We start from the raw sequence: 12805 nt of genomic DNA, 5'->3' as shown, positions 1-12805 counted from the left end.
ACACAATGCTCAGATTAACGCTTTATCTAACCACATCAATTCACTCTTGGAGGACCATCACCTTATTGATATTCCTATGACTCAAATCCAACCAACCTAGTGTATTTAGAGGACTAGAGAGGCTATGCTTGCCATAAGCTTAGACTGGTTCCTTGTTAAAGAATCCATTTTGGGCCATTTATCTTTGTATTGGCAATGGGTGGCCTCAGGAGGCTTATTTAATCACTCCCCTATATACCTTGAATTTTCTAGTGTTGATTGTAAGCTTAAATCCCCCTATAAGTTCAACCTGACATGGCTCAAGGATGAGGGGTACACTAACATGTTCACTGATTATTGGAAAGATCACCCCCCTGCTCCAGGTCAGTCATTTTCTAAAGCTGTTGCTAAAAACACGCTTTGTCTTAAACACAAATCTATTGAATGGGCTAGAGAAAAAAGAGCAAAGGATGATCATCTCCTTAAAGATATTGAAGTTGAACTTGAAAATTTGGTTGATAAGGATGGACGTGATTCTGAAACCTCAAAAGATAAAGATCGACTAATTAAAATTGAAGCAGATCTGAACAAAATAGTAAAGGACAAAGAGGAACCTTGAGACTCTGGAGTTGATCTATTTGGCTTCAGTCTGGGGATGACAATACGATTTTTTATCATCAATATGAAAATGGTTAACGGGCCATTAATACCATCTGGCGCTTGGAGGATGATACTAGCGACTAGGTAAAGACTTTTAATCAACTAGCCACCCTCAGTACCTCACATTTCAGTCAATTATTCAAAGCTCAATAGGAAGCTACCCTTACTGAGATCATGAAGGTGGCAGGGTTATTCCCTATATTTGTAAATCATTAAGAAGCAGAGGAACTTGTACAACTTGTAATTTTGGGAGGATTGGAAGGAACTCTCAAATGGTTCAGAAAGACAAGAGCCATGGACCGGATGAATGGCTAGTAGAATTGTATCTTTCCTTTTTCGAAGTTTTGGGTAATGATCTTCTTCAAGTTATAGAAGAATGTTGGCTTAGTGGCTGAATGTATCATGCATTTAATTCTACCTTCATTTCTCTCATACCCAAATCTAATGACCCTCAGACCTTCAATGATTTTTGGCCCACCTCTCTCTGTAATTGTGTATATAAGATCATTTCAAAGATAATAGTCAATCGCCTTAAAACTATCTCATCTGAGCATATATCGTCAAAATATTTTTCTTTCCTTAATGATCGATAGATTCAAGAAGTAGTTGGTATTGCACAGGAGGTCCTTCACTCCATTAAGATCAAGAGATTAAAAGGTATGATACTCAAGATAGATTTGGCAAAGGCTTTTGACCACACCAGTTGGCTTTACCTGAGAATGTTATTGCCTCACTTGGGATTTCATTTAAGTTTCATTCAATGGATTATGTGTTGTATTTCTAATGTTTCATACAATGTTCTTATCAATCGCTCTGCCTCACCTTTATTTCATTCTGAACGAGGCCTTAGGCAAGGCTGCCCACTCTCACTAGTTCTTTTCTTCTTGTTCATGGAATGGATGAGTCGGTACATATCCGAGGAAAATAAACTGGGTAGATTGATGGGCATCAAGCTTTCCAACAACTGCATCCTTACCGACCTCCTCTTTGTCGATGATGTTCTCATATTTCTTAATGGATCGTAGGAGACATTACAACTTTTTCCACTATCCTCACATCTTTCTATTTTGCTACTGGCATGGAATGCAATCAACTTAAGTCGACTCTGATTATTGTTGGCTGCTCTTTAAATGAAATCCACACAACACATTAGATATTTTCTTATACTATCCTCCCCTTTGATGATGGGTTTAAATACATAGTTGATTGGGTTTGGCTAGTGGAAAAAATCGAAAGGCATCTGAATATCTGGCATCAGAAATGAATTTCTAGGGAATGCCAACTCATTCTCATCAAATGTGTATTGGAAGCTACTCCGGTGTATTGGATGTCTCTGGCTTGGATTCCAAGTGATATATTGCATAGAATACAATAGCTATGTTGTAGATTCTTGTGGAAAGGTAAACAAGAAGGCCACACATATGCCTAGGCCAAATGAGATATCATTTAACTTCCAAAAAAACGGGGTGGATGGGGCATGAAAATTTAGAAGCCTTTGCAATTTCTTTAGCACCCAAAATGGGATGGAATGTTATCACTTCCAGGAATCTATGGTCAGAGGTGGTTACTAAGAAGTACATTTGCCCACTCCCTACTCTTGATTGGATCAGGCAACCAAATTCGAACAGAACAACTATTTCCATGATTTGGAGAGTGATACTCAACTCAATAGCTTTCATTCGAGATGGATTATCCTACAGGATTGGAAATGGCAACCTGGTTCGTATTGGTTTGGATCCCTGGTCTGCATGTGGGAATTCTTATCAGTTACCATAGGAGTTACTTCACTTCCTCACTAATGCAGGTATCACTAGACTTTCCCATATTGTTGGTAAGGACAATTCTACTATCTTCAACCAAGCTTGGAAATCTACAGACCATCTAGGTATTCCTCCTAGCTAGCTCTATAATTGGCAATCTTATATAAATTCTCTTATTGAATCTCATGTCCGTATTACTGGGGGGGGATAAGCTCATTTCAGCACACTCACAGAATTGTGTTTACTCCCCAAAGCATGGTTATCCACTTATTTACTTTGGTCATAAACCCCTGTATCTAATTGGTGGTGGAGTGTACCCTAGAAACTGAAGGCGCCTCCCAGAGCTAAGCGATTTATGTGGTCAATTCTCCACAACAAAGCACCCACAAGGGATAACCTCCAAAAGCGATCATATCATCGACCAACATGGTGTATACTATGTAAACAAACATTAGAATCTATAAATCATTTATTTCTCACATGTCTTATTACTATGGAATTTTGGCAAGATGTACTCACAAATATCCAACTTCACTATAGATGGCAAGGAGTTAATATTTTGGAAGCATGGCAATTGTGGTGGTGTGCATCACACACTCCTAGGATTCAGAATCTCCCTCTCCTAATTTATTGGAGTATTAGGCTACAGAGAAACAAACACATCTTCTCTGGTATCATCCCACATTGGCCTCATGCCACAACACACCTCATCTCTATTTATCACAGTATCCCAGAGGAAAACCACCCCAACACACTCCGTAATATAATTGCTGAGATTACTGACAAGAATTTTCCATGGGCATATTTTGATGGTTCTGCATAGCTACATGGCAGTGGTGGGGGAATTTTACTTCATATTACTTAAAATAATTCCTATAAGATACAGATGGGACTAGGGGATGGAACTAATAATTTTGTTGAACTCATTACACTTCATTATTTATTATATTTTTCACTTGAGAAGGGATGTCATCGCATTCAAATTTTTGGTGATTCCAAACTTATCTTAAACTGGTTTAACCAACAATCTACATGTCATGTGCACACACTCTATAACATATTGGATGATACTATGTTGCTGAAAACACAATTTTATTATATCTCCTGTCATAATATATACAACGAATGGAACCAAATTTCTGATGGATTATCCAAGGAAGCCACAAACCAGCCATGGGGTCTCTGGATGGTCCAGGAGTAGACATAACAAGACTTCTACAGATATTACCATCGACCATATGAAGACCAGCAGCAGAATGGGGCCGACAGACCGTGATTATATGATTTAACATGACTTATGATTGTACTTATAATTTTGCATTGTTATTTTTGTTCATATTTATATTTGAGAGAAATATTATATGTAAATTTTAATAGTCTGCCAACCTCGGATAGTTTTATTTTCTAATAGCTCAACGCAGACAATGGCATGGCCACACTTACAACTTATGCTTACAAGCATCTACAACATGTAATTTTCAACTTTTTAATGAAAATTACGATTTTTCCTTGGGGAAAAATATACCTAATTTATTTTTTAAGACAAAATTGAACTTGTGGCTTTCCACAAGCCCATTCCAATATAGAAATATATTTGATAAGTAAATAGAGATAACATCTAGATGATCTACTTAAATTTTAAATTGAATTAGTAGAAAACCCATTCCAATATAGAGATGATTATCGACCAATTAAAAAACAATAAAACCAGTCTGAGCTCATCTCTCTTATTCATATATATGTATGTAAGGGTTATTAGTGGATTTAGTTGTTGAATAGGTTAAAACAGATTTCCAATACATAGTGGTTTCATAGACGATTTTTAGTCTCATGGAAATTTTAAAATATCACATTTATCATTCGTGTATCAACACATTTATGACTAAATAAGGAACTGTGGAATTTCTGGAAGGGACTAATCGACAGTTAAACTGTATGCAAGTATGCAAATATTCTACATAAAATAATTAATTGAAGTTGAAGAAAAGTAAAACCATTGAACCGCATAACAATCTTTGAGATCAGTCTTGTCAATCAGTGCAATAAAATTAAAGAAAAGTTGTAAAAAAATATAATTCGAAGTTGTTTAGTAAAATAAATATTAACTATCCATCTCACAATAACACAAGAAAATATAAAGAAAAGAACCTAGAACTGTTAGAAGGATAGAGTAGATTCACTCTAGATGTCAATGATTTTTTTTTCCAAAGATATAGTAGGTTAGAATACCTCTTCTATGCAGATGAGAAAATGACATACTTTTTCTCTCCCAAACTATTAGTAAAATCCTTTTCTGAATATTGTTTCCGAAAAGCGGTTGTAAGAGAATGTTGCTTTTGAATATTGTTTCTGAAAAATGGTTGTAGGAGAATGTTGTTTTTGAATATTGTTTCTGAAAAATGGCTATAGGAGAATGTTGTTTAAGTTAAAGTAAAAAATTTCTTGCAATTTTCTAACATAGAAACTTGAATTGACTAATTAGAGGCACTGTATAGGCAAATAATAAATGCAAGTTTACTTAATTGCTTTATACTAGTATCTAGTTGGTTTATAAATAGCAAATGTGTTTTTGAGTAGCAATGATATGAGTGACAAGTGTGGAACTGGTGCTTCTAATGGATTCAATGAATAGAGACGATATGAGTGAGAAGTGTGGACCCTAAAGTCAATGAGCGAATCCTTTGTAAGGATGGTGTGCCTGGTCTTCAAAAAATGGTAAGAGTTTTATGTATCTAACACAAGATACTTTTACCATGATAATATAGATATTTAATTGTTAAGAATGTGTGTTTAATGTTTATGAATTATATGTTCAAATTTAAATGGCTAGAGTATATAGATCATATTAAAAGGGATGCTCATGGCGCTCTATTTCTTTATTTGAGATTTGAGAAATTCATAGTGCACTTAATTTGGGTCAAATTACTCAGAATGTCCATCCATATTTGGGAAAAGGAAGTGTTTAGGGAGATTGAGAATGGTTTAATCTCCCTCAATGAAGTGGATTTGATATTTTAGGCCTCAAGTTTACAATTTCTAGGATTCTGGTAGGAATTGATATGTTGGACAATATGGTAAAGGAGATTATGTTCTTGGAGAAAAGGAGTTTCATTCATTTTCAAACCATTGATTGTATAGGGGTCCCTTTTAGGTGTGTTTAGTCCCACAAATATTGTTATGTAATAGTGGAATATACTAATAAATTCATTGATAAGGTTTGGGTCAAAAAGGTTGAGTACATGCCTCTTCAAGAAAACATTGGCCACCATACTTATTAGGGAGGAGAAAGATGTAATGTGAAGAAATAAAAATTAATGGATCACGAGGTTTTGAAGGTTTGTTTAGTGAAAGGAGATGTGTTATATTCCAAAAGAAAAGTAAACCTAGAGGAGGCAAGGATTGGAACCCAATTAAATGGGCATTATAAAGAGAATCCATTTCATATACTAGGAACCATTAATATGGGCATGCCATTTTCTTTCCTTCCCATGTTGTATGCAATTAATGAGAATCCAAAATAAATTATAACAAAAATTGTGAGAGACAAAATGGCAGGTTCCTATAAAAATGAAAAGAATCCTATGAACAATAATCCTCATTCTTCCAAAATCTCTATTATGGAGGTTATATTGGGGGGGATGTGGTCTCTTTGAACTCAAATTCATGAATATAGGTGGATTCTCCTCAATCTTATCCCACTTCATCAAATGGGACTCATGGTGTTTGATGGCACCCTAGGTACACTTTAATATCTAAACAAAATCAATTGAGTTCTTAGTCTCAAGTTGGTAGGAGGTCTAAGTATTTAGAATTTAAAGGAGAGGTAAGGATATGGAAGAAAATGAAATCCCACCTATACTAACTCCAATCTAAAAACACAATAAAGAGCAACTCTAAGACCTTGAGGAGATTTATCATGAGTTTTATGTTGCTATATGTTTGAGGGTTATATAGTCGCTCTAATAAATGACTATATGCTTGTTGTTATCTCAACAAATGAAATGATGGATGAAGGGAAATAATAGGGGATTCATATTTCATATCTATTGGCTCAATAGATGGGTTAGGGGTTGCATTACTGGGTGGATGAATAGATGTCTAACCCTACTTTAATTTATTTTTCTATAAGTGTTTGTTTCTTCTCTTATAATACAAGGGAATTGTTCATAGTTCTAGTTGTATGTGGTCCTTAGAAGATATGGCAACTTTTGGGAAATGCCTATGTGAACATGAAGTTATGGAATAAAGAAATGCAATATCAATTTAACTTGTACAATATGAGGGTAGAGGAACAAATATTAGCAAAGAGTTTGGAAAAATTTCTTATATCAAATGTTATAGTTGTAGATTCCTTCTTATGATTGACTCAGGGAATGAGTAAGTTTATAATTTGAAATAACTTTTATGATATTTCACTAGAATAGTTCATCACAATAATTATGATAAAATTACTTAAATGTTTATTATTAATTTTTCTTTACATTCTAGATTCTATAGTTAGCTGTTTTTTTCTTAATTAATTAAACTAGTTGAAAAGTGAGAAAAAAAAAAACAAAAGAAATACCCACAACATCCAAAATAAACACAAGGATATCATGAAATAGGGAGAAAAAAATTGTTGATCCCTAGCCACATATGGGGGAGATTTTAATAAATGTGGAGAACACAAAGCTTTAGTCAAATCATGATTATTCATCACTACAAGAATGACATCAAGGAACCACATAATTTCCAAGTTTAATAGCAGGAAAATTGATGGTAAAGATCTTATAACATTGATATATTTCAAATCGAGAAATGCATTGACCTGCACCAAGTGCCAACTTTAGCAATGAATCAATTTGTTTGTCATCAATTTGAAGAGATTACTATCACACTTCCACCTACTTAGATGATGACCATGCTATTCATTCGAAACTAGGAAGTGTACCACTTAACAATACCCTTAACAAGTATTCATATTCATATGCCCAAGCACATTCCCTTTTCTATGGGGGTGGCCACAAAAAATGGTAGTCCATGGTGCACAAATCCAAATTAAAAAAAATCTCAACAAAATGAATTCAAATCAAAGGAAAAGTTTTTGATTAATGATTTTTTTGTAACATCACTCATTATTTTAGCCTCTAAGATCTCTTCGAGATTGCAAATTTCATCTTTAGCTCATAATCAAATATTCCAACTCAGAAATTCGTTGGGATAAAAAGTGATAGTTTTGTGTTGGACATTTCAGGCAACTGAAGATGAATCTTGAAACTCTGAGACATAGGTTTTGTGCAGAATGGACCAATTCAGTTTTCCAATGAGCAATTTTTCAAAATTCAACCTAGTTTGAGAGAAACACAAGGTTCTTTGGAGGTCATTTTCACAGATTTTCTATTGTGGCCATTTTCTAAATTTCCTCAATTGCAATTCTAGATTCAATTTACTTCCAAATGAATGTTGATGGGAAGATATTTCATATCTCATCTTACTTATTGAGATTCTATAATCAATCTAAACTGTAAGTGAAATCATTTTGTAATCAGTTTGTTGTAAATTTCCCTGATGTTCATGTATTTAAAAGACACAAATCAGAGAGAAAAAGGAGATAGCACAAATAGAGCAAATCATATATTAAAGGATCAAATCCATACCTTGTAATCATTCTTGAGTTTCATTAATACAAATATGAGCAACATGATTTGGACTGTTCAATTTATTATGTGAGTGCTTTTCTTTGACAGACTAATTCCTAGTGGTAGGGCCGGCCTCCCTGTTGAGGTACTGTCATGTAATAATTAGTAGATTAGTTATATTTTTGTTGTTTCAGTGTGGTTACTTAGTACTTCTTACATAATTGCTTTGTTCTTTCCTAATTTACTATTCTTGAAGAATTCCATTTGTTGATCCCTTCATTAAATGGTTTTTGTTTCTTTGTCATTATTTCCATTCTTGTTCCCTTAGAAGGAAATTGTTGTTTCCTGCAATTTCTAGATGTCATTTAATTTGTTGCTCTAGATTAGCATTTGAATTACGTTGGGTGCAATAGGTTAAATTTCTAATTCAGCAAGGTGTAGTTTAATTTAGTAATTATTCAAGTCATGTGATTAGTATAATTCTTTTCCTGTCATTTACTTTTTGCTTTCTAAATTTAGTATTGTTTTTCAAGTCTTACATCTTATTTCTTGTCGAATGAGATTGATAATGTAGAACACAATCATATAGAACCAATATTAGATGTTTGTAACTTCTTGCATATATTTTGCAAATTGCCTTGAAATAAAAAGTCATTCCTCGGGTTGATAATTAATGTCTAGGTGATTAGTTTTTTTTATTTATTAAGCAATTAATTTCCCCAACATTTTGGCGTCATTGCCGAGGAGACAGTCGAATAACACTACCACACTAATATATTATTGTAGATGCATACTTGCTTTTGTGAGGGTTGGATATTGAAGATGGAAGGTAAGAACCTACGCACGCATCCTAGGGAACTAGTGGTGGGTCTACCCTCAGTAGTTAGGGTTAGGTCATATAGCATGCATGATTAAAAGTAGGAACATTAGAGGAAGGAATCTGATTTTTTTTTTAATCATTTCACTTAAGTGGTGATGTAAGCACCACCCATTCCACTAACCAATTGACAGCGACATTTAAAGGAGGAGCCTCAAAGTAGCACATGAAGAACATCTTCTATTTTGGGAAGAAATGGCACACAATGATACTTTTGAATTTCTTATCAGAGATCTAGAGGGAGTGACACAAATGCACATCATTCCCCCATCTGCTCTATCAAATTTTCATGGTTTGGAAAATGAAGATCTAGAGACATTCTTATTTGAGTTTGAAGTACTTTGTAGAGGATATGATTATTGTACTAATGATAAAAGGTTGAAAGTGTTTCTTCTTACTCTAAAAGGAGTAACTCTTCAATGGTTTATGATCCTTAGTGGGAACTGCATCCAAATGTGGGAAGACATGAAGAATTTATTCTTGGAGAAGTATAAAGACTACTGCAAATCCAATGAATATATTTCAGTGTGATACAAGGGGAATATGAAATCTTGGAGGACTATGTGGAGAAATTTCGATACAACCTTCAAAAATCAAAGCATCAGTGTTTGACAAAAGAGGCCTTGAAAACACTCCTACTCAAAGGAATCAAAGACAATTTTTTAGAACTCTTAAATTTGATAGGATAAGATGATGTTTTTCAACTATCATATGATGATGTTTGTGATGTATGCATAAGGTATTCAAGAGAATATCCCAGGCTGGTAAGAATTCTAGAGAACTTTCCTCTTATTTTTTCCAAATCTTCTACAATAACAAAAGATATAGGAGCTAAAATCCATGATTTATTTGAACATTTTAGAATTGATTTTATTAGCTCTCTAAATTCACAATTGCATGTTTTTCACGTTAAGAAAAATCAGGAAGAATTTGAAGAATTCTTTTTCCCTCAGTGTCGAAAGAAACATCCCATAGATAGTTGTCCTTTCTTATCTAGGATGGAGGTAACATATCAAAGAGATGAAGAAGTTGAAACAATTTCACAACCATGGAAATCGTGGCCTCCATGTATCGTTCAAAAACACTTCCTCTCCATTTTTTTACTTGCATAATCCATTATGGAATACTCCTATATTAGGGTAGTCATGCCAATCTCAATATAACCCCCATCAATCTTCTCCACAAGCTTGACATGACTCATCTTATAATTACATCACTACTTTCTCTCATATTGTAGCACAAGTACATTATCCATATTATTCACCAGCTCTTCAACCACATCTTTCTTACCTATCAAAATCATCCACACAACCCAATCAACTACATCATCAAAATCCTTCATGCCTTGCACAATTTCCTATTCAATCCATTCCACACCCTCACAACAATAAACCAATACAACATGCGTATAGTGCTAAACTGCAAAATCTACCCACCCTTCCCACCCATTCAATCTCGCTTGCACCATTGCAGAAAACTTATATTGAGATTGGGAAGTTTTCAAATCTAAAAATTACAGAAGTTGTGGAAGAAAATGAGGTTTCTTCTAGTCTGCATCAACATGCCATCAAGATCAATAAGACATTAGAAAATTAAAAACTTCACGATATGATGACTTTGTGAAATCAAGAGAGTCAAGACTATATTGAAGATTGGTTTCCCTCCATCATTTGTTTGCAACATCACTCCATACTTCGACAATTTTTGGCACCATTTTTTCAAGGGAATTTGGTCTCTCCTACCTTGGTATTTATTAATGTGTATTTTTCTAATTTGGGTATGTACATACTTGAGACCTTGTTTTGAAAATGGTTTCATTGGAAGTATTCTTATACATATATATATTTCATATTTTTCAAATAGAATAGATTATTTTAGCAAATAAAATAAATAAGTACATAAATAAATACATTTTTTTATATGTAAAAAGAGTTGTGTTTGCTACAATATGTTGTGAAAATCAATATCGATAGATATTTTAATGTATTTGTATACGTAGAGATATTATATTTAGAATCATATTTCTACAAACACTCATCATCATTTTGGAAAAAATGTTTGTTTATCATCTTTTATGGCTTGCAGGCTTGATAAAGTTTCTGAAAAAATATTTGGGACAATCATGTTTTGAGGGACCAAATAGGAATATTTTCAAAACATGTTCCTATATTAATTATCCCTTTATTTCTATTTATTAACCCAAATTGAATCACTCAATTTGGATTTGAAATGAAAAATTTATGACCAAAATACAAACTTCCTATTGTAAATCAGCATTCTTAAAACTTTGTTTTTCTGGCTATTGACTAGTGTATTTCACCAATCAATTCTTCTTGCCTCCAAAACCTGTTTCTATTAGAGATATATAAATAAATCGAATTTAATCTCCAATTTTAATTTGACACATCATCTCATGGTATTTTTAAAACTTGTTTCTATTGGTAACATTCCTATGAATTAACTTTAGGTGGGTTTTGGAATCACTCAAATCGGATGAAAAACAAAGAAGTTATGATTAAAACATTCTTGGTTAGTATGGCTGGCCACCGCTCTCCTACATGTAATAAATGAATTTTGCTTTGTTATTTATTTTTGTGGATTTGTTTTATGGAGTAACAACCTGTTATTTTTTTGCATATTTCGTGGATTAAGAGAGCTCGTACACCTCTCTCCTTCCATGATTTCATGTTTTATTGCAGGTAAATGCTTGTTTTTTGCAAGTCCCTGGAGAATGAAAGAGGTCAATTTATTAAAAAGTGATTCTTGAAGATAATGCTAATGAAATAAGGGCATTTAATCCAAGAATATATTAAGAAATTTAATATTATATGATTTTGATTCTTTCTAGGTGCCATGATCTAAATTATTTTAATCATAAGAGCTTGCTACAAAGTTGTTGTTGCTATTTCCCACCAACACAAAGAAAACAATGTAAAGACTTTTCTTTTTACTTGATGGATTCATAACAAGAGAAATGAAGAATTGATTTGAAGGTCCAAGTCATTGCTACCAAAGTGATTTTCCAAAAGATCTTTTGTTTCCATTCATTCACCATTGACAGATTGTTGTTCCCTTATGAAATAACCTTGCTACAACTGAAATCATAGTTGTTGTAACTTAAGTTATTTATTTATTTATTGTTTTTCATTAAAGTGTTGTTTCTTTTTTTATTTCTCTTATGTTTTTATGTTTTAGGTGTTGCTTACTTCAAAATCACAACTTTTCTTCCTTCAACAAAATAAAAGAAGCAAGTTCTTGAGTTTTATGTTGTTGCTAGACATATATGTATTTGTTCCCCAAGTCTTATCAAGTATATGGTTGTCTCATATATAATATTAAACGTTCTTATGGTAAGTCTTGTCAGGAATGATTTACTCATAATTCCTCATTATTTTGTAAAGTGGCAATGACTATTGGATGACTAATCCTTTTCCATGTCACCTTGTTAGGATCACCCATTGATATAGTTTTTGGGTGGGATTTCTGCAATCATGCTTGATGCTTCATGTCCATAAGCTTAAAATGGTATGGGTACTTTAGAGGTTGTAATATGCAACGCTGGTATTGTTGGATAAATGAATCCTGAATCATAATTGTTGCTACCTTAGCTATAGTTGTTGTTTCCTAAGTCAGAGTTGTTGTTCTCTTAGTCACAACTGTAGTTCCCTTGGTTGGGTTGATGTTTCCTTATTCACAATTGTTGTTCCCTTGGTCGCGGTTGTTGCTCCCTTAGCCACAATTGTTGTTTCCTTGGTCACGGTTGTTGATCCCTTAGTCACAATTGTTTTTACCTTGGTCATGGTTGGTGTTCCCTTAGCCACAACTATTGTTTCGTTAGTCACAGTTATTGTTCCCTTAGTCACAGTTGAAGTTACCTTGGTCACGGTTGTTGTTCCCTTAGTCACAATTGT

Source organism: Pinus tabuliformis, chromosome 2_1, assembly GCF_031772625.1.
Source record: "Pinus tabuliformis cultivar Carrire ecotype Pingquan chromosome 2_1, CPIR1, whole genome shotgun sequence".
NCBI classification, from domain to species: domain Eukaryota; kingdom Viridiplantae; phylum Streptophyta; class Pinopsida; order Pinales; family Pinaceae; genus Pinus; species Pinus tabuliformis.
Note: the sequence above shows the minus strand (reverse complement) of the source record.